This window comes from Rhinoraja longicauda, chromosome 10 (genome assembly GCF_053455715.1).
Source record: "Rhinoraja longicauda isolate Sanriku21f chromosome 10, sRhiLon1.1, whole genome shotgun sequence".
Classification (NCBI taxonomy): domain Eukaryota; kingdom Metazoa; phylum Chordata; class Chondrichthyes; order Rajiformes; family Arhynchobatidae; genus Rhinoraja; species Rhinoraja longicauda.
In genome coordinates this window covers 58,144,360-58,156,849 of record NC_135962.1, presented here as the reverse complement: position 1 = coordinate 58,156,849, position 12,490 = coordinate 58,144,360, and the positions used below count along the sequence as shown (strand labels likewise).

General features: G+C 52.2%; 1 pseudogene across 1 annotated transcript in view; it reads left to right on the top strand.

Annotated features, from left to right (window-relative positions):
- The first annotated feature begins 3,051 nt into the window (after nucleotides 1-3,051).
- The window catches only part of LOC144597532 (epithelial cell adhesion molecule-like), a 28,275-nt pseudogene continuing 18,836 nt past the window's right edge, over nucleotides 3,052-12,490 (top strand). The window contains exons 1-4 of the transcript XR_013547757.1: nucleotides 3,052-3,124; nucleotides 5,976-6,146; nucleotides 9,111-9,348; nucleotides 11,313-11,384. The product of XR_013547757.1 is annotated as an epithelial cell adhesion molecule-like (transcript). The remainder of the gene's footprint in view (nucleotides 3,125-5,975; nucleotides 6,147-9,110; nucleotides 9,349-11,312; nucleotides 11,385-12,490) is intronic.

The window sequence follows — 12,490 nt, the reverse complement described above, 5'->3', positions numbered from 1 at the left end:
TATTTATTTTGTATGGACTGGCAGATGTGTACAGTTTTTTGTTTGTGTGTTGTGAATTAAAATGTCAATAGACAATAGACAATAGGTGCAGGAGTAGGCCATTCAGCCCTTCGAGCCAGCACCGCCATTCAATGCGATCATGGCTGATCACTCTCAATCAGTACCCCCATTCCTGCCTTCTCCCCATACCCCCTCACTCCGCTATCCTTAAGAGCTCTATCCAGCTCTCTCTTGAAAGCATCCAACGAACTGGCCTCCACTGCCTTCTGAGGCAGAGAATTCCACACCTTCACCACTCTCTGACAGAAAAAGTTCTTCCTCATCTCCGTTCTAAATGGCCTACCCCTTATTCTTAAACTGTGGCCCCTTGTTCTGGACTCCCCCAACATTGGGAACATGTTTCCTGCCTCTAATGTGTCCAATCCCCTAATTATCTTATATGTTTCAATAAGATCCGCCCTCATCCTTCTAAATTCCTGTGTATACAAGCCTAATTGCTCCAGCCTTTCAACATACGACAGTCCCGCCATTCCGGGAATTAACCTAGTGAACCTACGCTGCACGCCCTCAATAGCAATGTCCTCATGATCTAAACACAAAGTGCTGGAGTAACTCTGCAGGTCAGAAGCCAATGGGCAGGTGATGTTTCGTGTTGGCATGCTTTTTAGTTCAGTTTAGAGATACAGCGTGGAACCTAGGCCCTTCGGCCCACCGGGTCCGCGCCGACCAGCGATCCCCACACATTAGCACTCCGGACAATTTTTACATTTGCCAAGCCAATTAACCAACAAACCAATTAACCGTCTTTGGAGTGTGGGAGGAAACCGAAGATCTCGGAGAAAACCCACGCAGGTCACGGGGAGAACGTACAAACTCCGTACAGACAGCGCCCGTAGACGGGATGGAACCCGGGTCTCCGGCGCTGCATTCGCTGTGAGGCAGCAACTCTACCGCCGCGCCACCGAGACCGCCCATTCTTCAGGCTGATGGAGGTGGGGGGGGGGGGGGGGGGGAGAAAGCTGGAGGAGAGGTGGGGGCGGGACACAACCTGGCAAGTGATAGGTGGATACAGGCGGGGGGAGGGAGGGCGGATTGATGGGCCAGAGATGGACAAAGGCCAGAGATGGAAAGTAGACATAAGGGTGTGAGATAAATGTGAAGCCAGAGGGAGGGATACAGGTGGAATGGGAGAGGGGGAGGTAGGATGGGGTAATGGGAGAAATGAGCGTGCACTAGGGAGGGGGAGGGATGGGAAAGAAAGAGGGGGTGGGAGGGGGGGATTACTCCAATTGGAGAATTCAGTGTTTAGTTTCGCTACTTCCTTAGAAAGGTTGAGAAGTTCGGCACGTCTCCAAGCACTCTCACCAACCTCTACAGATGCAACGTAGAAAGCATTTTATCGGGAAGCATCACAGCTCGGTTTGGGAACAGCTCCATCCAAGACATCGCGAGAAATTGCGGAGAATTGTGGACGCAGCCCAGACCATCACACAAACCAACCTGCCTCCCATTGACTCCATGCACACCTCACGTTGCCTCGGCAAGGCCAGCAGCATAATCAAGGACCAGTCTCACCCTGGCCACTCCCTCTTCTCCCCTCACCCATCGGGCAAAAAGGTACAGAAGTGTGAAAACGCACACCTCCAGATTCAGGGACAGTTTCTCTTCCCCGGCTGTTATCAGGCAACTGCAGATGCTGGTTTAAATCGAAGGTAGACGCAAAATGCTGGAGTAACTGAAGGGTCTCGACCCGAAACGTCACCCATTCCTCTCCCGAGATGCTGCCTGACCGGCTGAGTTACTCCAGCATTTTGTGTCTATTGTTAGATGATGTTTCCACTAGTGGGAGAGTCTAGGACCAGAGGTCACAGCCTCAGAATAAAAGGATGTTCCTTTAGGAAGGAGATGAGGAGGAATTCCTTTAGTCAGAAGGTGGTGAATCTGTGGAATTCATTGCCACAGAAGGCTGTGGAGGCCAAGTCAGTGGATATGTTTAAGGCAGAGATAGATAGATTCTTGATTGAGTACAGGTGTCAGGGGCTATGGGGAGAAGGCAGGAGAATGGGGTTAGGAGGGAGAGATAGACCAGCCACAATTGAATGGCGGAGTAGACTTGATGGGCCGAATGGCCTAATTCTACTCCTATCACTTATGGCTGGCGGGTCCCAGTCAGTCAGTCGTGCCAATAGACAATAGGTGCAGGAGGAGGCCATTCGGCCCTTCGAGCCAGCACCGCCATTCAATGTGATCATGGCTGATCGTTCTCGATCAGTACCCCGTTCCTGCCTTCTCCCCATACCCCCTGACTCCGCTATCCTTAAGAGCTCTATCTAGCTCTCTCTTGAATGCATTCAGAGAATTGGCCTCCACTGCCTTCTGAAGCAGAGAATTCCACAGATTCACAACTCTCTGACTGAAAAGGTTTTTCCTCATCTCCGTTCTAAATGGCCTACCCCTTATCCTTAAACTGTGGCCCCCTGTTCTGGACTCCCCCAACATTGGGAACATGTTTCCTGCCTCTAACGTGTCCAACCCCTTAATAATCTTACACGTTTCGATAAGATCCCCTCTCATCCTTCTAAATTCAGTGTATACAAGCCTACTCGCTCCAGTCTTTCAACATATGACAGTCCCGCCATTCCGGGAATTAATCTAGTAAACCTACGCTGCACGCCCTCAACAGCAGGAATATCCTTCCTCAAATTTGGAGACCAAAACTACACACAGTACTCCAGGTGCGGTCTCACTGGGGCCCTGTACAACTGCAGAAGGACCTCTTTGCTCCTATACTCAACTCCTCTTGTTATGAAGGGCAACATTCCATTGGCTTCCTTCACTGCCTGCTGTACCTGCATGCTTCCTAGCGGGCGGGGGGGTGTGACAACAAACCAGAGCCAGTTAAACATAAACCAGCTGGAATGCTGTGTGTGTGTGCGTGGCTGTGCCCCGCCACTGCTGGAGGTGAAGGTGTTCTGCTCACCGGCTGTTGGGGAGAGGGAGAGAGAGAGAGAGAGGCGTTGATTCTGCTGAGACTCACTCCAGCACAAGAACATGGCGAGACCAGGCTCCACACTTCTCCTGGCACTGATGGTGGATTACATGTACAACAGTTCCGCCATCCCAGGTAAGCCTAGAGTCTGTCGGAAGCGACTGCAGACGCTGCTTTACATCGGAGATGGACACAAAAATGCTAGAGTCACAGAATCATGAGAGGAATAGATCGGGTAGATGCACAGAGTCTCTTGCCCCAGAGTAGGGGAATCGAGGACCAGAGGACACAGGTTCAAGGTGAAGGGGAAAAGATTTAGCAGGAATCCGAGGGGTAACTTTTTCACACAGAGGGTGGTGGGTGTATGGAACAAGCTGCCAGAGGAGGTAGTTGAGGCTGGGACTATCCCATTGTTTAAAAAACAGTTGGACAGGTACATGGATAGGACGGGTTTGGAGGGATATGGACCAAGCGCAGGCAGGTGGGACTAGTGTAGCTGGGACATTGTTGGCCGGTGTGGGTGAGTTGGGCCGAAGGGCCTGTTTCCACACTGTATCACTCTGTGACTCTGTGACTCTATGAAGGGCCTGTTTCCACTCTGTATCACTCTCTGACTATGATTCTATGAAGGGCCTGTTTCCACACTCCATGACTGTGAAGGTATCACAAAATGCTGGAGTAACTCAGCGGGTCAGGCAGGGCATCTGGGAGAGAGGGAATGGGTGATGTTTTGGGTGGAGACCCTTCTTCGACTGACTCTGTGACACACCATGACTGAACTCAGCGGGACAGGCAGCGTCTCTGGGTGCAAGGAATAGGAGCGTTTTCTTTGTGCAGGAAAATAACTGCAGATGCTGGTACAAATCGAAGGTATCACAAAATGCTGGAGTAACTGATCTGAAGAAGGGTCTCGACCCGAAACGAACGTCACCCACTCCTCCTCTCCTGAAGATGCTGCCTGACCCGCTGAGTTACTCCAGCGTTTTGTGATACCTTCGGAGTGTTTACTTTGGAGCACAGGAGGCTGAGGGGTGACCTTATGCAAAGTCATGAGAGTGGGGATCAAGTCAGCAATCACCGTCTTTCACCCATGGTTGAGCATTCTGAAACTAGAGGGCAACAGGCTGAAGGACAGAGAGAGGAGAGACATTGGTTAGTTTGGGAAGGAACTGCAGATGCTGGTTTAAACCGAAGACAGACACAGAATGCTGGAGTAACTCAGCGGGGCGTTTCGAGTCGAGACCCTTCTTCAGACTGAGAATCTCGACCCGAAACGCCACCCATTCCTTCTCTCCAGAGATGCTGCTGCCTGTCCCGCTCCTGGAGTTGCTCCAGCTTTCTGTGTCTATCTTAAGCCGGTGGAGGTGGTCTCTACAGCAGAGTGTTGGGGATGTGTAGTTAGGGGGGGGGCTGTGTGTGTGTGTGTGTGTGTGTGTGTGTGTGATAGACACAAAGTGGAGGAGCAACTCAGCGTTGGTTGGTTAGTTAGTTGGTTAGTCAGTTGGTTGGTTAGTTCGTTGGCTGGTTTGTTAGTTGTTAGTTAGTTAGTTCGTCATTTAGTTAGTCAGTTAGCGAGTTAGTTAGTTCATTAGTTAGTTAATTAGTTAGTCGTTCTTTAGTTAGTTAGTTAGTTAGTTAGTTAGTTAGTTAGTTAGTTAGTTAGTTAGTTAGTTAGTTAGTTAGTTAGTTAATTAGTCCGTCATTTGGTTAGTTAAGATAGACACAAAGTGGTGGAGCAACTCAGCGTCTCTGGAGAAAAAGGATGGGTGGTGTTTCGGGTCGGGACCCTTCTTCAGACTGAGAGTAGAGGAAAAGAAACTGGAGGTTCCCTTCTACATAGTCTAATTAGTTAGGGTGGTGGGTGGGCGCATGGAACCAGCTGCCAGAGGAAGTAGTTGAGGCTGGGACTATAACAACATTTAAAAGCCACTTGGACAATGTTGGGGGAGTCCAGAACCAGGGGCCACACAGTCTAAGAATAAAGGAGAGGCCGTTTAAAACTGAGGTGAGAAAAAACCTTTTTCCTACCCAGAGAGGTTGTGAATTTGTGGAATTCTCTGCCACAGAGGCAGTGGAGGCCAATTCACTGGATGAATTTAAGAGAGAGTTAGATAGAGCTCATGGGGCTAGTGGAACCAAGGGGTATGGGGAGAAGGCAGGCACGGGTGTTTTATTGTCTCGTTTACCGAGGTGCAGGGACAGACTTTGTTTTGCACGCTATCCATACGGATCAGATCAAACCGTACATAAATATAATTGTCAAACTCGTACAATAGGTGGAGCGAAGGGGAAGACACAGAGTGCAGAACGTAGTTGTAGAAACCAAGGAACTGCAGATGCTTGTTTACAAAAAAAATGACAACGTGCTGGAGTAACGGCAGATGCTGTTTGAAGAAGGGTCCCGACCTGAAACGTCACCTATCCGTGTTCTCCACAGATGCTGCCTGACCTGCTGAGTTACTCCAGCACGCTGTTGTTTATTGCAAAATATAGTTCTCAGCTTTGTAGCGCATCAGTTCATCAGAGGGCTGGGGGGTGGGGGGGGGGGGGAGAGTGAGGGAGGGGGGGGGGGGAATTGAGATGGATTTTGAGGCAATGTGACTCCCTCCCTTCTCTCACTTCTCCCTCCCTCCCTCCCTCCCTCACTCCCCTCCCTCCCTCCCTCCCTCCCTCACTCCCTCCCTCCCTCCCTCCCTCCCTCCCTCCCCCTCCTCTCTCCCCCATCCCTTTCATTCCCTCTCTCTCCCTCTCTCTCCACACTCTCCCTCCCTCTCTCCATCTCTCCCACACCCTCTCTCCTTCTCTTTCTCTTCCTCCCTCCCCACTCCTATTTCTCCCCTCATTATCTCCCTGCATCCCTCTCTCCTATCTATCTCTCCCACACCCTCACTCCCTCCTCCCTCCCTCCCTCCCTCCCTCTCACTTTTCTCTCTCTCTTTCTCTCCCCCATCTCTCTCTCTCCCCCGTTGTTCTCCCCCCCGTGTAGATGACGAATGTCCCGATGCATCTCCAGCGATGAGAACTGTGAGTTTTGATGAGGTGTGTGAGGATGCGAGCTGCAGGTAAAACCAGTACGTCACCTGCCACCTCAACCGCTGCGGCACGTGTGAGGCCGTGTTCCGCGGCTTCGACAATCTCACCGTCAACTGCGACCAGCGTGAGTGCCCGCGCCTGCACCGACTGCAGCAAACCCTGCGATCGCAGCCACCCATGCACCGCAACTGGCAAACCATGCACCGTCGCATCTCTGCCCCACTAAACAATGCAGCTCCCTCCCTTGTAGCACCATGCACGCCACTGCAAACCCATGCACCGTCGCATCTCTGCCCCACCACCAAACAATGCAACTCCCTAGTACCGACCAATGCAGCAACCACCGCAACCCATGCACCGTCGAATCTCTGCGCCCCACCAAACAATGCAGCTCCCTCCTTGTAGCCACCAATGCAGCACCCCCGCCGCCCCATGCACCCGTCACATGCATGCACCACAGCAAACATGCAACTCCTCAACTCTGATGGCCACCAATTGCAGCACTGCTGTAATCCCTGCATCTGACGCATGCATGCACCCCAGCAAACAGTGCAACACCCCCGACCCCTGCAGCCACCAATGCAGCACCACCTCAATCACTGCACCCACAGCAAACAGTGCACTCCCCTTGCAGCCACCAATGCACCACTGCATTCCATGCACCCATCGCATTCACGTGCCCGCCAGCATATATTGTAACCTCCCCTGGCAGCCACCAGTAGCAACACTGGCAGCAAAGCCAGCACCAAGCCACCACCATAAAACCATGCACCCACTGCAGCCCTGCACCCATGCAACCCCTTCACACTGCGCCAATTGCAATTCCAGGGCCGAGGAAACTCTGCACCAATGCATCGCAGCTGTCTCCAACTCTCTCATTTCCCCTTCATTCCTCCCCCTCTCTCCATTCCCCACCGGCCCCCTTCACCCCTCCCTCTGGCTTCACATTGCACTGCTCTCCTCACATGACACCCTTTGTCTCTTCACATAGAAAATAGAACATAGGTGCAGGAGGAGGCCATTCGGCCCTTCGAGCCAGCACCGCCATTCATTGTGATCATGGCTGATCGTCCACAATCAGTAACCCATGCCTGCCTTCTCCCCATATCCCTTGATTCCACTAGCCCCTAGAGCTCTAACTAACTCTCTCTTTTAAATTCATCAGTGAATTGGCCTCCACTGCCCTCTGTGGCAGCTCTCTGGGTGAAAAGGTTTTTTCTTACCTCAGTTTTAAATGGCTTCCCCTTTATTGTTAGACTGTGGCCCCTGGTTCTGGTCTCCGCCAACATTGGGAACATTTTTCCTGCATCTAGCTTGTCCAGTCCTTTTATAATTTTATATGTTTCTTTTAGATCCCTTCTCATCCTTCTAAACTCCAGTGAATACAAGCCCAGTCGTTTCAATCTTTCCTCATATGCCAGTCCCGCCATCCCGGGGATTAACCTGGTGAACTTACACTGCACTGCGTCAATAGCAAGGATGTCCTTCATCACCTCTAGCCTTTGTCCACCCACCTGCCAAACCAAACCCCCTCACCTGTATCCACCTATCACTTAAGGTCATAAGGGATAGGAATAGAATTAGGCCATTCGGCCAATCAAGTCAACTCCGCCATTCAATCATGGCTGATCTATCTCTCCCTCCTAACCCCATTCTCCCGCCTTCTCCCCATAACCCCTGACACCCGCACTAATCAAGAATCTATCTATCTCTGCCTTAAATATATCCACTGACTTGCCTCCACAGCCTCCTGTGGCAAAGAATTCCACAGATTCACCACCCTATGACTAAAGAAATTTCTCCTCATCTCCTTCCTAAAAGAACGTTCTTCTGAGGCTATGACCTCTAGTCCTCGACTCTCCCACTAGTGGAAACATCCTCTCTACATCCACTCTATCCAAGCCTTTCACTATTCTGTACGTTTCAATGAGGTCCCCCCTCATCCTTCTAAACTCCAGCGAGTATAGACCCAGTGTCGACAAAACGCTGATCATAGGTTAACCCACTCATTCCTGGGATCATTCTTGTAAACCTCCTCTGGACCCTCTCCAGAGCCAGCACATCCTTCCTCAGATATGGTGCCCAAAACTGCTCACAACACTCCAAATGTGGCCTTGCTAGGCTTTGACTGCGGGCGCCGTCTGTACGGAGTTTGTACGTTCTCCCCGTGACCTGCGTGGGTTTTCTCCGGGCGCTCCGGTTTCCTCCACACTCCAAAAGACGTGCAGTTTGTAGGTTAATTGGCTTTGGTAAAATTGTAAATTGTCCCTCGTGTGTGTGGGATAGTGCAAGTATACGGGGATCGCTGGTCGGCGTGGACTCGGTGGGCCGAAGGGCCTGTTTTGGTCTCCAAATTTGAGGAAGGATATTCTTGCTATTGAGGGAGTGCAGTGTAGGTTTACTAGGTTAATTCCCGGAATGGCGGGACTGTCGTATATTGAAAGACTGGAGCGACTAGGTTTGTACACACTGGAATTTAGAAGAATGAGAGGGGATCTTATCGAAACGTATAAGATTATTAAGCGGTTGGACCACGTTAGAGGCAGGAAACATGTTCCCGAATGTTGGGGGAGTCCAGAACAAGGGCCACAGTTTAAGAATAAGGGGTTGGCCATTTAGAACGGAGATGAGGAAAAGCTTTTTCAGTCAGAGAGTTGTGAATCTGTGGAATTCTCTGCCTCAGAAGGCAGTGGAGGCCAATTCTCTGAATGCATTCAAGAGAGAGCTAGATAGAGCTCTTAAGGATAGCGGAGTCAGGGGGTATGGGGAGAAGGCAGGAACGGGGTACTGATTGAGAATGATCAGCCATGATCACATTGAATGGCGGTGCTGTCTCGAAGGGCCGAATGGCCTCCTCCTGCACCTATTGTCTATTGTCTAAACTAAACTAAGGACCCAGAGAAAACCCACGCGGTCACGGGGAGAACGTACAAACTGCGTACAGACGGCGCCCGCAGTCGGGTCAGGAGTGATCGTGCGTCTGTGACGCTGTGAGGCAGCGTCACTACCCGCTACGTCACCCTGCCGCCCTGATGTAAACGCTGCCTCACTCTGCCCACCCGACGGTGCTCTCTCCTCTCGCCCGCAGTGACTCCCAAGTGCCGGCTGATCCAGCTGGAGATGCTTCACAAGAGCCGCACCGCCAGTCGGCAGCCCGGGGGGCGGAGGGCGGACGAGCTGTACGACCCTGAGTGTGAGTGGAACGGCACCTTCAAGGCCAAGCAGTGCGACGATGCCAACATGTGCTGGTGTGTGGACAGCGCTGGCGTCAGGGTGACCGACAAGACCGGAGACCACCCAAGGTGTGGCCAACTCGTCCGAGTCCAGTGAGTCCCGCTCCCGGGAGACACAGAGAGATAGAGAGATAGAGAACAGAGAGATAGAGAGATAGAGCACAGAGACACAGAGAGATAGAGAGATAGAGACACAGAGACAGTGATGGAGACACAGAGAGATAGAGAGGTAGAGACACAGAGAGATAGAGAGATGGAGACACAGAGAGATAGAGAGATAGAGACACAGAGAGATAGAGACACAGAGACACAGTCACAGAGTGATAGAGTGATGGAGTCACAATAATGGAGTGATAGACATAGAGTGATAGTCATAGTCATCGTGAGGCAGTGATAGTGTCATAGAGTGATAGAGCGATGGAGCGATAGTTTCATAGAGCGATTACAGTCATAGAGTCATCGAGTGATACAGTGTGGAAACAGGCCCTTCGGCCCAACTTGCCCACCACCGGCCCAACAATGTCCCAGCTACACTAGTCCCACCTGCCCGTGTTTGGTCCATAACCCTCCAAACCTGTCATATCCATCTACCTGTCTAAATGTTTCTTAAACATTGGGATGTCCCAGTCTCTACTACCTCCTCTGGCAGCTTGTTCCATACACCCACCACTGTGTGAAAAAGTTACCCCTCAGATTCCTATTAAACCTTTTCCCCTTCACCTTGAACCCATGTCCTCTGGTCCTCGATTCCCCTACTCTGGGCAAGAGACTCTGTGCATCCACCCGATCTATTCCTCCCATGATTTTGTACAACCTCTATAAGATCTCCCTCATCCTCCTGCGCTCCATGGAATAGAGACCCAGCCCACTCAACCTCTCCCTGTAGCTCACACCCTCTAGTCTGGCAACATCCTCGTAAATCTTCTCTGTGCCCTTTCCCGCTTGACAACATCTTTCCTACAACATAGTTTAGAGACACAACAAGGAAACAGGCCCTTCGGCCCACCGAGTCCATGCCAACCAGCGATCCCTATACACAACCACTACCCTACACACTAGAGACAGTTTACAATTTTGACCAAAGCCAATTAGCCAACAAACCTGAACATCTTTGGAGTGTGGGAGAAAACCAGAGCACCCTGGGAAAAGCCACGCATGGTCACGGGGAGAATGTACAAACTCCGTACAGACAGCACCCGTAGTCGGGATGGAACCCGGGTCTCTGGGCTGATGGGCTGGTGGGGTTTGTGATGAATGATGAGGTATGGTGCCTTGCACAGGCAGTGTGGGATAACTAATGCTCTCTCTCTGCCCCCCCTCCCTCTCCCCCCTCCCTCCCCCCTCTCTCCCCCTTTCTCTCCCTTCTTTCCCCCCCTCTCTCCCCTCTCTCCGCCCCCTTTCTCCGCCCCCTCTCTCTCCCACCCTCTCTCTGCCCCCCCTGTCTGCCCCCCTCTCTCTCCTCTCTCTCCTCCCTCTCCCCTCCCCCTCCCTCTCCTCCTCTCTCTCTCCGCCCTCACTCATCCCTGCTCTCTGCCCCCCTGTCTGCCACCCTCTCTCTCCTCCTCTCTTTCTCCCCCCTCTCTCTGCCCCCTCTCTCTGCCCCCCTCTCTCTGCCCCCTCTCCCTCTCCCCCTCTCTCTCTCACCCCCCTCTCTCCCCTCCCCCCCTCCCTCCCCCTCTCCCCCCACCTCTCCCCCCCTCCCTCCCTCTCCCCTCTCCCCCCCCTCCCTCCCTCTCTCCCCCTCTCTCTCCCCTCTCTCTCCCTCCCCCCTTCCCCCTCCCTCTCCCCCTCACTCTCTCTCTCCCCCTCTCTCCCTCCCCCCTCTCTCACCCCCCTCTCTCTGCCCCCCTCTCTCACCCCCACTCTCTTCCCCCTCTCTCTCCCCCTCTCTGCCCCCTCTCTCTCCCCCCTCTCCTTCTCTCTCTCCCCCCCTCTTTCTCCCCCCCCTCTCCCTCTCCCTCTCCCTCTCTCTCCCTCCTCTCTCTCCTTCCCTCTCTCTCCCCCCTCTCTCTCCCCCTCCCCCTCTCTCCCTCTCCCCCTCTCTCTGCTCCTCACAGCCTCATTCAGATTGATTTCAGCTTCAAGGTGGAGTTTGTCTTCCTGAAGATGAAGGAGGCAGCAGTCCGGCGGTGAGTGGGGCCAGCCAGGGTCACGAGGGTTAATGGGCGTCATGTACGGGTGCAGAGTGCAGCAGACCACGTGTTGGGTTGGGACTGTTCACCAGTCAGGAGTCAAGAGTGTTTTATTGTCATGTGTCCCAGATAGGACAATGACATCCTTACTTGCTGCAGTACAACAGAACATGTCAACATAGTGCACTGTAAACAATATGATAAACAAGAGAGAACGTACAGTGTGTGTACACATATTCACACACACACACACACACATGCACGTACACACACCACAGACACACACACACACATGCACGTACACACACACAGACACACACACACACATGCACACACACACATGCACGCGCACCACACACACACACACATGCACGCACACACACATGCACGCACACACACATGCACGCACACACACACAGACACACACACACATGCACGCACACACACATAGACACACACACACACATGCACACACACACATGCACGTACACACACACACACATGCACGCACACACACATGCACGTACACACACACAGACACACACACACACATGCACGCGCACACACACACATGCACACACACACACATGCACACACACACATGCACACCCATACACACACACATGCACACACACACACACACACATATACACACATATATATATATAGTACCTGTACAGGAGGAATGGTGATGTTTCGGGTTGAGACCCTTCTTCAGTCTGAGGAAGGGTCTCGACCCAAAATGTCACCCGTTCCTTCTCTCCAGAGATGCTGCCTGACCTGCTGAGTTACTCCAGCATTTTGCGTCTACCTTCGATTTAAACCAGCATCTGCAGTTCCTTCCTACACAGGTTTGTAGGTTGATTGCCTTCTATAATTTGCCCCCAGTGTGTGTGTGTGTGTGTGGATAGTGTTAGTGTGCGGGGTGATCACAGGTCGGTGCGGACTCAGTGGGCCGAAGGGCCTGTTTCCGCGCTGTATCTCTGAACCAAACAAAACTAATCTGAAGGTATCACAAAATGCCGGAGTAACTCAGCAGGTCAGGCAGCATCTTGGAGAGAAGGAATGGGTGACGTTTGAAGGAGGGTCTGAAGAAAGGGTCT